Below are 21384 nucleotides of genomic sequence, written 5' to 3'. Positions count from 1 at the left end.
CACGTGCCCCAAGAATGCCACAGAATCAATCCAAAACTCACACTTGGAGAATTTCGCATAAAGCTTCTTCTCCGTCAACGTCTGGAGTATAATCCTCAGATGCTACTCGTAATCCTCCTAGCTGCCTGAGTAAAACTGTATATCATAAATGAATACTATGACAAAAGAATCAAGATATGGCTGGAATACACTGTTAATCAGATGCATAAATGCTGCTGGGACATTGGTCAGCCCAATAGATATCACAAGAAACTTGTAGTGACCATAGGGGGTCTTGAATACCGTCTTCAGAATATCAGAATCCCGAATCTTTAACTGGTGATACCCAGGCCTCAAATCAATCTTAGAGAGCACCCTAGCACCCTGAAGCTGGTCAAATAAGTCATCAATGCGTGATAGTCGGTACTTGTTCTTAATTCTAACTTTGTTCAACTGCTTGTAATCAATGCACATCCGTATAGTACCTTCCTTCTTCTTCACAAACAGAACCGGTGCACCTCAAGACGACACACTAGGCCAAATGAATCCATTATCAAGTAGCTCCTGAAGCTATTCTTTTAGTTCCTTTAACTCTGCTGGTGCCATACTATACAGAGAAATAGAGATGGGTTGAGTGCCTGGCACCAAGTCAATATCAAAATCAATGTCCCTGTCGGGTGGCACGCTCGGCAGGTCTGCAGGAAACATATCCAGAAAGTCTCCCACTACCGGAACAGACTCAATAGTAGGATTATCATCACTAACATCTCTCACAAAGGCCAAATATGCTAGACATCCCTTCCTAACCATCCGTCGGGCCTTCAAATATAAAATCACTTAACTAGGAATACAGTCCAAAGAACCTCTCCACTCAATCCTAGGAAATCCTGGTATCGCCGACGTCACGGTCTTGGCGTTACAATCCAGAATAGCATGACATGGTGAAAACCAATCCATGCCTAAAATCGCATCAAAATCAACCATGCTAAGCAGTAAAAGATCAACTGTCGTCTCTAATCCCCTAATAGTCACCACACACGACCGGTACACAAGGTCCACAATAATATAATCACTGACCAGTGTAGGTGTAGATACATGAACAGACATAACTAAAAAATCATGGGGCATATCCAAACAACAAGCAAAGTATGATAACACATATGAATAAGTGGAACTAGAATCAAATAATACCGAAACATCCCTGTGGCATACTGAAACAGTACCTGTGATCACGGCATCGAAGGCAACTGCCTCTGTCCTGGATGGTTATGCGTAGTAACGGGCTTGACCACCACCTGATCGACCTCCGCCTCTAAGGCATCCTAGAGCTGACTGGGCCCCACTCCGAGCTGGTGGTGTAGCTGTTGGTGCTGGGATTATAGGATGAGAACTCTACTGTGGGACCCTACTCAATAGTCTGGGGAAATTTCTCTTGAGGTGACTCAAGTCTGCGCACTCATAGCAACCCCTCCTGACAGGCTGCTAACCTTGATAGCCCGAAGAACTGCCTGTGGAAACCTGAGTAGATGGGGCAAGATAAGAACTCTATACCGGCAATGAACGGAATGATTACTGAGCTAGGCGGGGACTGTAGGAACTGTAGATAACTAAAGAGCTACAAGGAACATGGTGAGCTACCTGAACTCGTGTAGAATAACGACCTCTGCTATAATAGGACTGGCCTCCAGATGAGGCACTTCTGAAACCACCTGAACTACGAGGTCCCTTGGCCTCCCGCTCCTTACGCTCCTGCTTGCGAACCAGCTCTAAGTGTCTAGCAATATCGACCACCTCGTCAAACCTCGCACCTGTCGCAACCTCCCAAGCTATAATGAAGCGTAATCCATAGTTGAGGCCATCAATAAAACTCCTACTCTTCTCCCTCTCAGTGGGAACCAACCATACCGCGTGACGAGCCAACTCTAAAAACCTCATCTAATACTGAGTCACTGTCATACCCTCCTGGCATAGCTTCTCAAACTGCCTACGCAACTCCTCTCAACGAATCTATGGGACAAACTTCTCTAAGAAGAGAACTAAGAACGCATGCCATGTAAGTGGCGCTGCATCGACTGGCCTACTCAACTCATAAGCCTGCTACCAATGGTAGGCTACCCCGGTCAGCTAAAAATTAGTGAATGAAACCTCACTGGTGTTTGAAATACCCGATGTGCAAAGAATCCGCTGACACCAGTTTATGAAATCTTGGTCATCCTCCGACTCTGCTCCACTGTACTCTGGAGGCTTAAGCCACTCAAACCGCTCCAGTCTCTTCTGCTCCTCATCACTCATTTGGGGACCAACCTCGGCCCTAGCAGAAGTAAACGGTTGAACTAGCAGTACACCCGGTGTCTGGAGCCCCTAAGCTAGCTGCTTTGGAGTACGAGCGATAGGAGTTTGGGCACCTCCTCCAGCCTATGAAGTGGCCGATGCAGCTAGAACTGAGACTGCTTGATCCAGACTTGTGCATGCAGTCAAAATCTAGACTAAGGCCTCCTGAAGGCCAGGAATCACAATGGGCATTGTTGGTGCCTGAGCCGGCCCCACCGGCTCAATCACATCTGGTACCTGCTCCTGAGTTGGAGCAACTGGTGGCTCCACGGGTGCTGCTCTGCCAATAGTACGAGCCATACCTCGGCCTCTACCGCGGCCCTAGCTGGTGGTCGTTCTCTTGATCCGGTCACACGTGTCCTCACCATCTGTGAGAGAATAGAAGAGTCAAGTTCAAATTTTTGGAAGTAACAAATCTACACGACAAGAATACAAGAAAGGAAACTGACCTAACAATTCGGTAGCCTCTCAAAGATAAGTACAGACGTCGCTGTACCGATCCACAAGACTCCACTAATCTTGCTCATGGCTCGTAATACCTTTGAACCTTGGGCTCTGATACCAACTTGTCACGACCCAAAATCCAAACCCGTCTTGATGGTGCCTAACACACTGGCTAGGCAAGCTGAAACATAATAATAAAGATTCAAAACAACAGAAATTATAGAAATAGCATAAGTCTTAGACCTCAATATAACAAAATACTGACAATACAAGATAAATCCCTAGAACTGGTAAATACGGACTCATGAACTCTACAACGGAATACAAGTCTGAAAACTAAGTAATGATAATACTGTTTGAGCTGAAGCAATAGTACATAAGAAAGGACAAATCAAAACTGCGGCCTAGGATACAGCTCTACCTCCCCACTCGAAGCTGGGTCCAACAGATAGATCTACTGTTGATAGATGGTCCCCATATCGAGATTTTCACAATTAAGTGTAGAGTGTAGTATGAGTACAACCGACCTAATGTACTCAATAAGTATCGTAACTAACCTCCGCGAGGTAAAAGAAGCACGAATTATAAATGCTACTAGCTATAACCTGTATAGTTTCAGCATTTTGACAAGTACGGAACAATAATGAAATCAAGTCATAAAGCACAGGAAGAAGCATCTGTGTGTGTATGTGTACAGTTTCTCAAATACTCTGCTCAGTCAATGTTCAACATCTAGAGATGATATGCAGTTAAATCAAGTAAATAATCACAAAAATTGCAAGTAAAAATGAGATGCAAAATCCAAACTAACACTGGCTAGATTTCCTCATCCTTTCCATATTTGTGCCCAACCACTGATCAGTTTTCCTCAATATCCCCGTGTACACCATCAAGGGAGAAACATGAGAGGGTAACCCTAGGTGATGGATCCATATCCACACGCAAGAATAGCCAATTCAATGTGCTACCAGCCCGGCATGGTCACAGGCTCAATATCATAATCTACCCGGCGTGGTCACAAGCATAACAGTACAAGCCGCCCAGCATGGTCACAGGCGTAACAACACAATCTGCCCGACATGGTCACAAGCATAACAACACAATCCGCCCGGCATGGTCACAGGCATAACAACACAATTCGCCTGACGTGGTCCCAGGCACCCAATCCAATCATATCATACAGGAGCAAACAAACAAGAATACATGTATGTGATGAATGAATAATAAATCTCATGCTCCTGGACTGGTATAAATGGCATGCTAAAGTGTAGGCATGTGCAAAGTATGCTATCATAGCTCAAATCGGCGATTTTATCACAGAATAGCATTTATCAAGTTCATTCAGGGATTTAACCTCTATGTAGCCTCAAACATGCTTAAATAGTTCACAACAATGTTAGAAATATGTGAAACATGAGAAACATCATATCTTAAAGCTTAATAGTCAATTCTAGGCATATCATAGCCTACGCAATACCCGGGCATGGATAATACCCCCGGTGATAGCACATGGGCTCAAACCCCACACATGTGTACACCCATAGCACGTAGCTATCACAAATAATTCAGGCAACTAGTGTCTCAACCAAGTTTAGATACGATAATTACTTTGAGCAAGCCAAACTACTCCCCTAACAAACCCTTCCCACGCATATCAACCTCCGGAAGGCTCGAATCTAGCCAAAATAACATAATACTATCAATAATAGCTATAGGAATTGATTCCAAATGATAAAGCTAAGATCTTTACCCAAAATAAAAGTCAACCCAAAAAGTCAACCCCGGGCCCTTACCTCGGAATCTGACAAAATTCTCAAATTCTGGACACACATTTGATTACGACTCTAACCATACCAAAATCATCAAATTCTGACCTCAAATCAACCATCAAACCTCCATTTTTCATTTTTTGCAATATTTCCACAAAACCCCCATTTCTACACTTAAATTCACTAATTAAATTCTAAAACAAAGATGGGATCATGGAATAATAACAAATCCGAGTCAAAAATACTTACCCGATCCAAGACGTGATAATCCCCTCCAAAATTGGCCAAATTCGAGCTCTACAACTCAAAAATATGAAAATAATACTCTAACCCTCGATTTGGGTTTTATATTCTGCCCAGATGCTCCTTTTTGCGAACGCGGAAAGTCCCTCGCGATTAGGAAGAACTAAAATCACTGCCCTTCCAATATGATCAACGCTAATGCGAACTACCAGTTGCGAACGTGATGCTCAGCAACCCACACCTACACGGTTGCGGACAAGCACACGTAATCGCGAAGAACAAACGCGTGCAACTTCCAGGCCTCACCTTCCTTCTTCGCTAACGCGTCCCATCTCCCGCGTTCGCGATGCACAAATAACCAAAGCTCTGTCCTCAAACTCACGAACGCATTGAACAAATGCCCACCTACAGGAATTAACCCTTGCGATCATTAAAGAGGAAACCTGATGGCCAGAAATTAGCAACTCTTCAAAATCCAAAATGAGTCCAAACTTGATCCGAAAAACACCCGAGGCCCCCGGGAACCGATCCAAACATACCAACAGGTCATAAAGCATGATACGAACTTAGTTAAACCCCCAAATAACATCAAACAATATCGAAATCACGAATCGTACCCCAATTAAAGCCTAATAAACTAATGAACTTCCAACTCCAAAAACAAATGTCGAATCATGACATCAAATTTTACACACAAATCATAAATAACACAACGGACCTACTCCAACTCCCAGAACCAAAATTCGAGCCGGAATCAACAAAGTCAACTCTCGGTCAAACTTCTCAACCTTCCAACTTTTGCCAATTCAAGCCAAAATGACCTACGGACCTCCAAATCCAAATTCGGACATACGCCTAAGTACCAAATCACCATACACATCTATCAGAACCATCATAACTCCATTCCAAAGTCGTTTACACAAAAGTCAACATCCGATCAATTCTTCCAACTTATGTTTCCAACCTTGGGACTAAGTGTCCCAATTCACTCTAAAATATCAGCGGAACCAAACCAACCACTCCGGCAAGTCACATAACCACAAATGAACATAGAATAAGAAATAAACAGGGGTACGGGGCTACAATACATAAGACAACCGGCTGGGTCGTCACACTCTACCAGAATCAAAGCCCCTGCCTCGTACACAAGGGAAAATGGTGTTTCTCCTGTGCTTGACTTTGACGTTGTTCGATACGCCCATAACACTCCTGGTAGCTCTTCTGGACAATTACCTTTAGCATCCTCTAATTCATTTTTGAGGTTTTGGATTATCACCTTGTTGGTTGACTTCGCTTGTCTGTTAGCACTTGGATAATATGGGGAAGATGTGATTCTTTGGATCTTCAATCCTTCCAAAAACTTTGTGGCTTTCACAAGCAATTATTTTTGGATCTCCAAATCGACAAATGACATGATCCCATATGAAATCAATCACTTCTCGCACTACAATCATTTTGTAAGCACACGCTTTAACCCATTTAGTGAAATAGTCAGTTAAAATTAAAAAAAAAAGTTTACCTTCCCAGGCCCTTAAGGAAAAGAACCAACTATGTCCATCCCCCATTTCATAAATGGTCACAGTGATACTATCGAATGCAGAAGCTCTACCGGCTAATACACTAATTGTGCATGACATTGACACTTATCATATTTTTGTACAAATGTCTTAGAGTCTTGTTCCATCCGAGGCTAATAGTAGCAAGCCCTTATCAATTTAAGAACCAAAAGGTCTGCAACAGAATGATTTCTGCAAACCCCTTCATGAACATCTATCATCACATAATCAGCCTCCGATGTCCCTAAACACCGAGCCAATGGTCCTTGAAAAGACCTTCAGTATAATTGACCATCAATAAGGAAATAACGAGCAACTTTAGTTCGTATGGCGCGGAAAGCTTTAGGATCTTCAGGCAATTTTCCATGTATTAAATATTCTATAAACTTGTTTCTATAATACTAAATTAGGTTGGTCGAGTTAACTTCGCAATACCCATCCACATCCATGACCGAATGCAACAGCTAAACAACTGCACTAGAATCAGCTCCTTTCATTTCCTTGGACGATCCTAAATTGGCCAATGCATCCGCCTCCTCATTCTCTTCCCTTGGCATATGAATTAGCAACCACTCCCTGAACAAGAAAAGTAGAACTTGTACCTTATTCAAGTATTGTTGCATGGCTCCTCTTTGGTGTCAAAGACTCCATATACCTTGTTCAATACCAACTGGCAATCGTATTTTACTTCAATCACCTCAGAGCCTAGTCCCCCGGCTAATTCAAGTCCTGCAACCAAAACCTCATACTCGGCTTCATTGTTAGTTAAAGGAATAGTTCTAATGGCCTGTCTCAGGATCTCTCCCGAAGGAGTGATTTGTACTATCTCGAGATCGGAACCTTTTATATTAGAGGGTCCATGTAAACAAAGTCCATACATCTGAACTAGTTTTCGATACTAGAGCTGCTTCCTTAGCAGCTAAAGGCATCATACCAAGACTAAAATCAGCCACAAAAATGGCCAAACTTGCTACTTAATTACAGTCCAGGGTTTATACTCGATGTCGAATTCACTAACTTCTGCCTATTTAGCCAATCCACCCGATAATTCAGGTTTATGAAGGGTGCTCCTCAAGGGAAAAGTCGTCACAACGGTTGGGATGACATTGAAAGTAAGGTCTAAGCTTTCGAGAGGCGACTACAACAGCTAGAGCTAACATTTTTAGGTGTGAATAACATGTCTCCGCTCCCGATAGCATTTTGCTAACATAATAAATAGGAAAATGCATACTTTCTTCCTCTCCGACCAGGACCGCACTCACCACAACTTTCGATACCGCTAAATAAATTAATAATTATTCTCCCTCCTTCGATTTTGACATTAACAGAGGACTAGACAAATACTTCTTCAGGTCTCTCAAAGCTTGTTGGCATTCCAGAATACACATAAAATCATTATTTTTCTTTAAAAGTGAAAAGAAATGATGGCATTTCTCCGAAGACCTCGATATGAATCTACTAAGGGCCACCAACATGCTAGTTAACTTTGTACATCCTTTACACTTGTCAGTTGATCGGGGATATCTTCTATGGCCTTAATCTTGTCGGGTTTCACTTCAATTCCTCTTTGTGAAACCAAAAAGCAAAGAAACGTCCTGGAACCAACTCCAAAAGCGCATTTCTCATGATTGAGCTTCATGTTGTGTATGCTCAAGATATCAAATGTCTCTTGTATATAAACTTCCATAGTCTTACCAATTTGACGTTCAAACATTTTATTAACGAGCCTCTGATATGTGGCTCCGGAATTCTTAAGCCCGAAAGGCATCACATTATATCAAGAAATGCCAAAATTTGTGATGAACGAGGTTTTCTCTTGATCCTCTGGGTGCATACTACTTTTATTGTACCCGTAATATGCATCAAGAAAACTCATCAACTCATGCCCAGCCGAAGCATCAATCATGTGGTCAATGTTCGGTAAAATGAAAGAATCTTTAGGGCACGTCTTATTTAAATCCTTATAATCTACACAAATTCTAAATTTTTTTTTAGGAACAATCACTACGTTAGCTAGCCAATCAGGATAATTTACCTCACTAGTTGAACATATATTCAGTAATCGGTTACCCCTTCTTTAACAAATATGTTCCTAACCTCGATTATTAGTCGTTTCTTCTGCTTTACTAGAGGGAAGTTAGGATCCAAACTTAACTTGTGGACAGCTACTTCCAATGGAACACTTGTCATATCTGAATGAGACCATGCAAAATAACCAATGTTAATTTTAAGAAAATCAAAAATCTTAACTCTTAGTTCAGGGCTTAACCCCCTTCCCAAATGGAAATTCCTTTCCAAGAATTTTGTGAACAATGCAACTTGTTCGAGCTCCTCTGCGGTTGACTTTGTTGCATCCATTTATTTTAGTATCTAGAAAGACCTAGATACTTGATAAAAGTCAGATGACTCCTCTTCCCCATCACCTTCAATTAGAATAGAAGCGGGCATCGGTTCCTATAGTTGCTATTTGCTCATTCCTTTCGCCTTGCTGCTGGACAAGGTGATTGCATTTATTTCCCTCGCAGCTGGTTGATCACCACTAATCTATTTTATCCCCTCTGGTATAGGGAACTTCAGTAGTTGATGGCATGGCTTTCATTTCATGAATCCACGGCCTACCAAGGATCATGTTGTATCCCATATCTCCATCCACTACCTCAAACAATGTATTCTTCATCACGCCTTTGGCAAGTGTGGGCAATCGAATCTCCCTTCGAGTTGTTACACTTATTAGGTTAAACCCGAACAGGAGCTCTGTCGTTGGAACTATGTTTTCGATTAACTCTGTTTGTTCCAGAACCCTCAACTAGATTATATTGGCTGAACTACCTGGATCAACCAACACACTTTAATTTTAAAATCTAAAACATTAAGTGATATAACCAGAGCGTCATTGTGCAGTAAAAGAAGGTCATCGGCATCTTCTTCTTGAAGGTAATTTCATCATCTTCTGAAGCTCCTTGGATTCTTTTGCCATGAGTTGCGATATCTTTGTCTTCTTTGCTGCCAAAAATATCACCCCATTTACTTCAAATCCACCAATGATTATATTTATTATTATACGAGGTGAACCTACAATCGATTTGGATGGTTCAGTAGCATCTCGATTCCTCCCATAGTTGTTCTTCACCTGATCACTCAAAATTTCTCTAAGATGACCGATCTTTAATAGTGTTGCAACCTCTTCATGAAGATGTCGGCAGTCCCCAGTTATGTGGCCATGCATTCCGTGAAATTCACACCATAGATTAGGATCCCTTTGACTAGGATCTCACTGAATTGGCTTCGGATATCTAGCCCCCTTGATATTTCTCATAGCAGAAACTAATTTTACCAAGCTAGTAATTGGACAACCGGGGATATGCTGAATCCCAGGACCCCGATGGTTCCTACTCCTGTAAAGTTACGTTACTCCAACCATGATCTTCCCTTCTATCCGATACAACCCTGTCCGATGACTGAAAAAGTTTATTTCCTCGCCCATCAGCTCTTTCATATAGCGGAAAATTACTCCTGGAAGGCCTACGGTTTGCATCAAAATCAAAGTTGAACTTTTCCTGATTTTTATAACGATTGCGACCTTTGGACGACACCAAAGAACTCAATTGATCATCTTCAATTCTGATTTTTGATTCATAACGATTATGGATATCTGCCCATGTGGATTCTTGAAACTCTAATAGGCTTTCCTTCAATTTCCTGGAGGCATTCGAACTCTCAATGAATTGAGACATTTGGTGAACGCTTCAGCTGCACACTCATGCGGTACTACCGGCAACAACATCCTCTCCTTTTAAAATCGGATTACGAACTCTCGTAACAATTGAGATTCTCCTTGTGCAATTCTAAATATGTCTACTTTCCTAGCTTGGACTTCCCTCGCCCCAGCATGAGATTTAATGAAGGAATCTGCAAGCATTTCAAAAGAGTCAATCGAATGCTCAAGTAAAAGAGAATACCATGTTAAAGCATCATTCGTTAGGTTTTTGCCGAATTCTTCAGCAAGAAAGATTCGATCTCATGCGGGGCCAAATCATTTCCCTTCACAGTCATTGTGTAAGTTTTTATGCTCTTGCGGATCCGAAGTTTTGTCATACTTCAAAATATTGGGCATCTTAAATCTTTTTGGAATCAACTTCAGGGCCCAACTCGGTTTGAACAATAACTCTGTATACTTCTTTGAATCTGGCCCCTTCAACACCGGTGGTGCTCCCAGGATCTGATCCATCCAAGCATGGAACTATTTAGCATTTTGATCCATGCGTTCATTCATATCCCTCATGAATCTCATGAGATCGATTTTGAAGGGATTATTTGTATTGTCATTGTTCGCGGATCCACTACCTGACCTACCTGCTTGATTTTCATTAAAATTGAAGTCCTCCCTCGAAGCGACGTTACTGGTTCTTTATGCTGTTTGATTGCAGGCATGCTAGGGGCTCGAAATCCTCTATTGGAAGCAACAGAAAGTGATTGTTTCACCTCTGTCATTACACTATCTTGTCTTGAGTGAAAATTCATGATTTCCCTTTGTTGTACTCTCAAAACTTTTATCGTTTCAATAACAGGTTCATCGTCTGTATCATCAAGAATTGGACTTCTCACATGCCGAGGATTTCGTTCTTCGTTTACCGGAGTTGTCTCATCTCCTTCGTTGTGAGTTTCACTGGTAGAATCATCACGCTAGAATATGTCCTCACGCTCGTTGTTTGTTCCAACATTAAAAGAATTTTTCACATCATTAGCTGCCATATCTGATTTTTCTTTTGACTAAAGAAAAGTGTCTAAATGTGTTAGCAACAGATGAATGGATCAAATTAATAACACAATTGTCTATGCTCCACGGGACATTGAAAGAGTTGCTTACATCGTTGGCCGTCATACCTGATTTTTCTTTTGACTAAAGAAAAGTGTCAAAATGCGTTAGTAACAGATGAATGGATCAAATTAATAACATAATTTTTTATGCCCCATGGTGGGAGTCAAACTGTTTACCCGTAAAACGATACAGTTAAATTTGTAACGTGGTTTATAGACACATGAATTAATTTGATCCAAGAACATAAAATAACTAAGAACGGACATAAATTGATTAAAATAACTTGAAGAAAATACAAGCATGACTGTGGGCTGAGCTTCTCCGTAAGCATTAATAAGAGCCAAATAAAGAACAGAAAACAAGGATATTCTTAATAGAATAAGAGAAAGTTTGCCTTTTTTGTGTATAGATATTTTGTGTCCTCCAATGAATACAAATGGCGAAATACATAAAGCGCCTCTTTAAGTTGTCCTCAACGATCAATTGAATACCTCAACTGACCCATTTATCATTTAGACACTTCAAGTGTCTATTAAGAAGATCGAATAAATACCCCAGTGCAACAGATCATATGCGTGAGTTACACTTGCCGATGACGTGTCAAATGAGCCGATTAGTGAACGACACGTGTAATTTATAATAAATCTTAACACATATATAATTAACCAAAAAAGAAAATGGATTTAAAGAAGGGAAAAACCCTTTCCCCTCAATTTAACCAAAGCAGCGCTCCCTTCCCCCGCCCCCCTACAACTTCATCTTCTTCATTCCACCCAAAACCAGCGCCAACCCCTCCCCCCCCCCCCCCGGGCATTCATCTTCTTCCTTCTGCCCCTCTTCTGCATCCCCCATCAACTTCATCTTCTTCCCGTTCTTCTTTCCACCTTCTTCTCCCACACGCCCTACACAAAATTTACCCATCCATATTCAAAATCTAAAATCTCTCCATAAAACTAATACAAATATGAAACAAAAAAGAATAACCCAAACAGAGAACCCACTAAGGAATCATTGACGGACCTTGCCGGAAAAATCTAATCTCTTTCGCCGAAAGAGAAGAATGGATTTGGTTAGTACGAAGTACCAAAAAAATAAATCTGAATCGGATGGAATTAGGCTGATTTTGTGCTTTGTTTAAGATAGTAATAGTCAATAAACTAAATTAAAATTTGGCTGAAAGCATTGTGAAGCTTCTGTCCATAAAATGGAACTGATTATAGACCCCAACCAAATCCACATCCTGTCCAAGAACCTCCATTTTGAATAATATTTCAGATTGTTGAATTGGTGTGATGATATATTTGGTAACTTTGTTATTTTGTAATGGAGGCAGAGGTGATTTAGGGTAGAGGATGGTGTTGAATGGTGGAGGAGAGAATTGGAGGAGAAGGGGATGTGAAACTTAAGTGGGATCCACATTATTTTAGGGGGAAAAACGTAATTTTAGGTAGGCAACTCGCGTTTGAGAGAGTGCATTTCACGCAATAGGGGCTGACATGGTCGGGTGTTTAGTTGATCTTCTTTTGTGAATAAATAAAGTGTCTAGCTGGAAATGGTCTCAGTTGAGGTGTTCAGTTGATCATTGAGGACAACTTAAAGGGGCCGTTTATATATTTCACCAATACAAATTTATTTATAACTCAATTCGGGGGACAAAATCCCTAAATCAAGCTCTTCTTTAATATGAATAAAACCCCCACTTTATGGTTGTACAACGGTTGGGCATAAAGGCAAAGATTCTTTGTAATGGATGCTCATTGAATGTCGTCTTTTCCAGTCGATATCTTCCTTTCAGACTTTCATCCTCGGTTCCAATGCCTTTAGAACTTATCCAGCACCGGTCACATGTTCATTACTGGTGCCAGCTATTTTCTGACTCATTTCTTGCTTGTCTTTTACTTTCAAGTGTCAACTCGTCGAACATCCACCTATCATTCGTCAATTTTATCCCATACATATGCTCTAGTTACCTCGCATATACGTCACCCCCAAACACACAGCATGTAGTATATAATTTTATTTGAGAAAATACTCCCTCAAGTCGAGGTTAAGCATGATACTTATCTTTTTCGAGATAATCTCCAACCCAAATAATGATTTTTTTCGACCTCCAATTACCCAAAACTTAGCCAAATATCATTCACAGAACTCAAATATGCTAAAAGAAGTAATTCCAATCAATAAAGTTTCGATCTTTAAAGAATCCTAAAAAGTTAAAAAAATTCAACTCTGGCCCACATGGTCAAAATTCAAATCTATGGTGGAATCCTGTCGACCCATAATCCCACGAGTCCAATTCTCAAATCCGAATCTACATCATTGTTGAAAACCTCAAAATACACTCTCTTAAGTTTCAAGTCAAAAATCCTTTTTTTTTCTTTTTAAATCCTTATTTTGATGTTAGATCTAATGACAAATTCATATATAAACCTTAGATTTAGCTTAAAATCATTTACCCCAAGCTTGTAGATGAAACCTAGCTTCAAACATCCCAAAACCGAGCACCAAAAATTAAAAAAAATAATAATAATAAAGTTTGCCGTAGGTATTCCTAAAAAAATTCTATTAAAAATTCCCCCCAAGGCTCCACAAAACTCACATGTGGGCCGCAAATATCATATGTGGGTTGCATGCAACCAATGAAAAATTTTCACTATCATATTCTAGTAAAATAGTCACAACTCTTTACAGAAATGTCGGAATGACAAACGATTTTCAAATGCTAGAAATTAGATGCGAAGAGTATAATTTTATCAAAACCCCATCCTAAAATTCCTTATATATTGAGAGATATACTCTTTTAAAATTAGGCTAGCTGCAAAAAAGCCGTGTTTCAACAACTCAAATCATCCAAAACACGTTCCAAACGCGCCGAAACTCACCCGAAACTCTCGAGTCCCTATGTCACGACCCAAAATCTATAATAGGTTGCGATGGCACCTAACGCCACCGTTAGGCAAGCCCATACATGAACCTCTAATTTAATTATTCCTTTTTAACTTTTAAAAACAGAAATTTCCTTAAATACACTGTTAAAAATAAAATCTCATGGAACCGTACATACTTCTTTCCCAAAAATATCAAGTGTGAATAATACATAAACTACGGTGATAGTAATAATAAGTACAATAGTGCATAAACGCTAGAAGCACCCAAAACTCGGTGCCACAAGTGCATGAGCAATCTAGGGAATATACAAAACTACTACAACTACTATTTGAAGTAAAATCGATAGAAACTGAAATAAGGTAGAGGAAGACTCTGGTGCTGCAGAGCGAAGCAAGACTAGCAGCTCATCAGTAAGTCTCCGTGGAAGTGCGTCTACTCTCCTGTGTAACCACTGGAAGTACCTGTTAAAGTACATACACAATCGGTGCAGAAGTGTGACACGGGAAGTACCCGTGTAACCACTGGAACAACCCGATCCCATAGGAAAAGTGATACTAGTACTGCCGAGGCGAACAGCCCGATCCCATAAGAATAGTTTACCATACTACTAAGGCAAATGACCCTATCCCATAAGAGTAATTTACAATATTGCCGTGGCGGACGGCCTGATCTCATAAGAGTAGAGAAACTACCTCACTCGCTGAAATACATGCGAGTCGAGAAGACACAGATCTATTGTTCATCAAATATTACACAATTTTCCAAAGTAAAAGGCTCAGTCAATATTTTATTCTAACCGCAATCTAAGTCATAAATTAAGAAAATCAAATACGCAGGGTAAATACAAATAGCACAATTAAGGCATTATGTGAATCCATGTCTGCCCGGACATCGCATAAATATAGCTACATACGAACTCTCAGACCTCGTGTGTACGTAGCTCCCCCAACAAGTAGCACACAACAATTAATAAACCTAAGGGGATAAATTCTCTCTTATAAGATTAGGCAAGAGAGCTTGTTTCCAAGTTCACTATCCGGCTCTTAACCTCACTAGAAATCCCCAAACGACGCCGAGTTAATCCGAAACTAATCAAAAGTCGTATAAACTAATCAATATATGCTCAAAAGTTTATAATTTAACTTTAAACTAATTTCCAGCCAAATCCGGATTTTGAAAATTTTTGAAGATAAATGTTACCCATGACCTCACGAACTCAAATATATAATTTATTCCCAATTCCTTAATCAATTTCGTGATCAAATCTAATTTTTACCGAAACCTAGGTTCCAACAGAAATCCCACAAATTTTTTTTAGTTCCATGTTAAATCTACCCATAATCCATGTATTCAACTCAAGAATTGATAGTAATCACTTACCTTCTGATGTTGATGAAATTCTCCCACAAAATCTATTAAATTCGTCCAAGACCAAGTGAAAAATGAGAGAAAATAGACTAAGTCCTGCAATAAATCCAAGTCTGCCCAGGTCCCTCTCCTTCGCGATCACGAAAAAGGCCTCGTGATCGCGAAGAGTAAGTGCCCAGCTGCCCAAATTCTTCATATGTGTTCGCGATCACAAGGACACGATCGCGATGAACCAGCTCTCCTTCCTTCCGCATTCACGATGACACAGTCGCATTAGGGTAGGCCATCTGCCCTTTAGCCCATCCCACTCCCAACCTTCTTCGTGTTCGTGAAGGAGGACCAGGTTCTTTACCGTGTTCGCGTAACCCTCCTCGTGTTCGCGAAGAGTAAAGTCCAGGGCCCTTCACCAACCATCTTCGCAATCGCGGGACAATATTCGCGATCGCGAAGCACACCAGCACGCCAGCAATTTCAGCCAAGATCAATCATGCTCCGGGTGGTCCATAATACACCCCAGCCACCTGGGACCCCGTCCAATTACACCAACAAGTCCACAAACATATTGTGGACTTACTCAAAGCCTCGTAAAACATAAACAACACCGGAACCAAGAATCGCACCTCAAAACCTTATTAATTAACTTCTAAGCTTCAAACTCATTTCAACCAACTTCGAACGCGATGAAACATACTTAGATAACTCGGAATGGCACCAAATTTTACGCACAAGTCATAAATCACAATACGAACCTATTCCAAGGTTCAAAATCCCAAACGGACATCGAGAACACCAAAATCCACTTCAACTAAAACTTAGGAAATTCTAAAATCTTTAAAGTGCCAACTTTCAACAATAAGCGTTAAAACGCTCCCAGTCCGACCGAAACTCCATCCGAACATACACCTAAGTCAAAAATAATCATACGAACCTATTGGAACCTTAAACTTCTATTTTCGAGGTCGTTTACTAAAAATATTGACTCAAGTCAAACTTGGCCACCTTAGGCCTGAGATATGGCTGGATCTGTCAGAAATAGCCTGGCCTGAGGCATAGAATCCAAGAACCGCAGCATACGGCCCATAACCTCCTGGAACCTCGGTGCAGTCATAAAATCTGTTGTGGCCAACTCAGCAGCAGGTACCTCATCATGCTCCATAATAACAGGATCCTCCACTGGATCCACTGGTAGTACTACTGGAGCAACTCTAGGACGTCCCCGTCCTGTCCTAGGAGGTGTGGCCCTCCCTCGGCCTCGGCCTCTGCGTCTGATAACCGGGGGAGCATCCCCTCTACCGTCGAGTATAGGTGTAGCGCGCGTTCTCACCATCTATGAGGGAATAAGAGAAAGATACTTAGCACAACATCAACTGCACGATAGCAGATGAAGAAAGAGAAGTTTCCTAACACCCTATAGCCTCCCAAAGATAAGTATGGACGTCTCCGCACTGATCCGCTAGACTCTACTAGGCCTGCTCATGACTCGTGAGACCTATGTGAACCTAGAGCTCTGATACCAAGTTGTCACGATCCAAAACCTATAATAGATCGTGATAGCGCCTAACGCTGCTGTTAGGCAAGCCCATACGTGAACCTCCAATTTAATTATTCCTTTTTAACTTTTAAAAACAGAAATTTCCTTAACTTTTAAAAAAATTCGAAGATAAACGTTTTCCATGACCTCACGAACTCAAATATATAATTTATTTCCAATTTCATAATCAATTTCGTGGTCAAATTTCATTTTTACCAAACCCTAGGTTCTAACAAAAATCCCACAAATTTTCTCTAGTTCCATGTTAGATCTACCCATAAGCCATGTATTTAACTCAAGAATTGATAGGAATCACTTACCTTGTAATGTTGATGAAAATCTCTCACAAAATGCTCTCAAATTCGTCCAAGACCAAGTGGAAAATGAGAGAAAAGAGACTAAGTTCCGTAATAAATTCAAGTCTGCCCAAGTCCCTCTCCTTCGCTATCGCGAAAAAAGGCCTCTCGATCGCGAAGAGTAATTGCCCAACTGCCCAAATTCTCCCTACGTGTTCGCGATCACAAGGACGCGATCGCGATGAACCAACTTCCCTACCTTCCGCGTTCGCGATGACACAGTCGCGTTCGTGTAAGCTATCTACCCTTTAGCCTATCCCACTCCCAACCTTCTTCGCATTTGTGATCAGGCCTATGCGTTTGCGAAGGAGGACCAGGTCCTTCACCGCATTCGCGTTCACGAAGAATGAAGTCCAGGGCCCTTCACCAGCCTTCTTCGCGATCGCGAGACAACCATCATGATCGCCAAGCAGACCGGTACACCAGCAATTTCAGCCAAGTTCAATCATGCTCCGGGTGGTCCGAAACATAACCGAGCCACCCAGGACTCCGTCCAAATGCACCAGCAAGTCCATAAATATATTGCTGACTTACTCAAAGCCTCGTAACATATGAGACAACACCGGAATCAAGAATCGCACCTCAAAACCTCATTAATCAACTTCTAAGCTTCAAACTCATTTCAACCAACTCCGAATGCGAAGAAACATACTTAGACAACTCGGAATGACGCCAAATTTTACGCACAAGTCATAAATCATAACATGAATCTATTCCAAGGCTCTGAATCCCAAACGAACATCGATAACACTAAAATTCACTTCAAGTCAAACTTAGAAAAATTCTAAAACCTTCAAAGTGCCAACTTCAACAATAAGGCTGAAACGCTCTTGGTCTGCCAAAACTCGATCTAAACATATGCCTAAGTCAAAAATCATCATACGAACCTATTGAAACCTTCAAATTTCAATTCCGAGTTCATTTAATAAAAATACTGACTCAAGTCAAACTTGGCCACCTTATGCCACTATTATGGAATTAAGTATTCTGAATTCAACCCGAACCCTTCCAAAATCAAATCAACCATCATCTCTGGTCATAATACAGTAAAAGCACATATAGAAAGTCTTGAATAGGGGAACGGAGATCTATAAAGTAAAACGACCGGTCAGGTCGTTACACCCATCCAAACATTCCTACATGTTCAAGTACCCTATATGGACTTGTCCAAATGCTAAAAAATGGAGGGTAATAATATAAAAGTCAAACTTGAATCAAACTTATAAACTCTTAAGTTGTTCGATATATCAACTTTCGACAAATGGCGTTACTTCTTGAGTCATCCAAAACCCAATTCGAATATACCCTGTAAGTCCAAAATCATCATACAAACCTACCAGAATCATAAAATTCTCGATTCCAAATTTGTTTACCAAATGGTCAAACCTTGGTTAACTCTTTCAACTTAAGACTTTAAAACATGAACTAAGTATTTTAATTCACTCTCGAACCTCTCGGGATCCGAAACAACCATACATAAAAGTCATAGAACATCATACGAACCTACTCGAGGTCCCAAATCATAGAACGAAATGCTATAACTCTAAACGACCAGGTTGATCGTTAGAACTAGCTTTATTTTCAATTCATTAGTACGAATAATTATTATAAAAAAAATACCTTCTAAGCTAATATATCTTTTGTTATTTAAAAAGTGCAACAAATCACAAATTTCATATTACATTCACATGAGCTGGTAAAAAAGTTAAATTCATAAATAAAACTTTTATTTATTATTTTAAGTTAAGATATTATTTATTAAAAATATAGTCAAGATAACGATTATGCTTTATGATATTAGTTACCAATTCATAATTATTTAATACTTTTATTTTAAAGGAAAATAAGTACTTTACGTACTTAGTTATACATGATATCTAATTTTTTAATATATACATGTATTTATCACCCATTAAGTTTGCTTACTTTGTATCTTACTAGTTTTTTTTTAATTATTAGTTCAAATATTTGTTATAAAAGATATATTTTAAGCTCATATATCTAACTTTATTATATTCACAGGAGTTGGTAAAAAAGTAAATTTCGTTATTAAAAAAATTTGTTAGTTAGTCTAAGTTATAATATTATTTATTCGACAGAAATCAATTATTTTTTATAATATAATTTACCAATTTATAATTATTTAATATACTTTTACAAAAAATATTTATTTTAAATACTCATAATAAATTAATATTTAATATTTATTATCTGCTAAATATTTGATACACAATAAAACTTATTTACATGTTAATCTAAATTTTGTTTATTTAACTATGTAATTATATTTGTCCAACCAAACATGAGAAAAATTATGGTATAATTACGTTATGATAAAACGGGTCATTATAATTGCTATATTGTGTAATTACCTAGGTGTATAATTACTACCCTGGTAAATATAATTATACATGAATTTCCAAACATACACTAAACAAATTCATAACTTAAACAGTGACATTAAAGGATTTTAAGATCCTATTATTGGTGCAAATCCCCCTTGAGTGACTGAAATGTGTTCCGATTCCGTCAAACATATTGAAAAAGCATTATGTGAAAAAGCAGGAAATATGTTAACTTTTTAGAGGAAGAAAAACAAACAGGAAACAGGTTTGGCTTGGTGAACAAGTAGCTAGTGTGATGGTTTCCACTTTCCAAATTGGCTAATATGTTTAACTTTTTATAGGATTCTGGGCATTTTGCTGTAGCGTAAAAAGGAAGGGTATGGTTTAAAAGGTATAGCCTTTGATTTATTTATTTTTTATTTTTTTATTGCTTCCTCTTACTAGTACATTAGTTTGAGAAATTTTATTTCAGTGAAATCCTATAATTTATGTGATGATACCGATTTGTCCTCTTGAGGCGAGAGTTTTTCGGAAACAGTTTCTCTACCCTTCGGGGCAGGGGTAAGGTCTGCGTACACACTATTCTTCCCAGACCCCGCTAGTGGAGTTTCACTGGGTCGTTGTTGTTGGTGTTGTTGTTGTTTCATATGCCATCTCATATTTACGTGAGGCTTTCTATTGGTTGATGCCATTAGTGGTTTGTGTATTATTGCCGCTCCGAGACAGGAACTGTGAATCTTGCACAATTTTTTATTCTTATATTCTTCAGAAGTACAGAACGCAATAATGCTGCGCCAACTAATTTAGTAAAATTTACATTCGAATGATTGAACTCATATTGTATCTCTTAATTAACTAGTACTACTAAACTGGTCGTCTCAAAAGCAATTTCTGAAATGTGATTTCATATATCCACAATACCACCACAATTGCCTTTTTCTTAAGCTAATCTAGCTAGCCATTAACGGGTTCGCTGAGTTTAACAATCATACATGCATAACCCCTAAAATACTACTGATTATTACTCCATTTGTCCCAATTTATGTGATACTTTTTACTATTACTTAGTACTGAAAAGAACAATATATTCTATATTTAGTTATTATTTAACGTTATACTTTTCACTTTACCTTTAATGTGAAAATTTATAGTCATAATCATTGCTATGACTTAAAGTTTCAAAAAGTCTTTCGTTCATTTTACGCTCTGTTCCTAAGCAAACACCATCACAAAATTTGGGATGGAGGGATACTTAATTATAAATACCACTAGAATTTTCTAAGATAATGTTTTCCAGGGAACTCGTGTGGCTAGCACCGAAATTCTACATAAAAGATAATCTTAGTTTGTAATATTTTATATTACATAGAACACACAAACACGGGGGGAGGAATCATAGTAATGTGTGCGGAAGTTAAGAATCCGACGTGCCATGTTAGCTCCTTAATCAACAGCTGAGATTCCATGAGGGCTTGGACCCACCCCCACCCTGTCAACGTCATGCCTTACCTCTACAAATCAACTACTATTTGCTTTCCCTCGACCTATTTATTGGAAGTGAAGCAGCAAAGCGATTCAAAATTTTAACCTAATGGATTTGACTCAAATCTAATATGAATTGAAATTTTAGTTAATTTTCACTTTATTATTCTCGGCATAAGAAATACGGATGACCCGTTGCTAAAGGGTTGGATCCACCCTTGAGTGAAGGTCTCTTACCAACTAAGAGAATGCTAATTTCTGCCGCTCTTTAC

Source organism: Nicotiana attenuata, chromosome 1 (assembly GCF_001879085.1).
Source record: "Nicotiana attenuata strain UT chromosome 1, NIATTr2, whole genome shotgun sequence".
Taxonomy (NCBI): Eukaryota; Viridiplantae; Streptophyta; class Magnoliopsida; order Solanales; family Solanaceae; genus Nicotiana; species Nicotiana attenuata.
The sequence above is the reverse complement of the archived record's forward strand: the minus strand, read 5'-3'. Positions refer to the sequence as shown.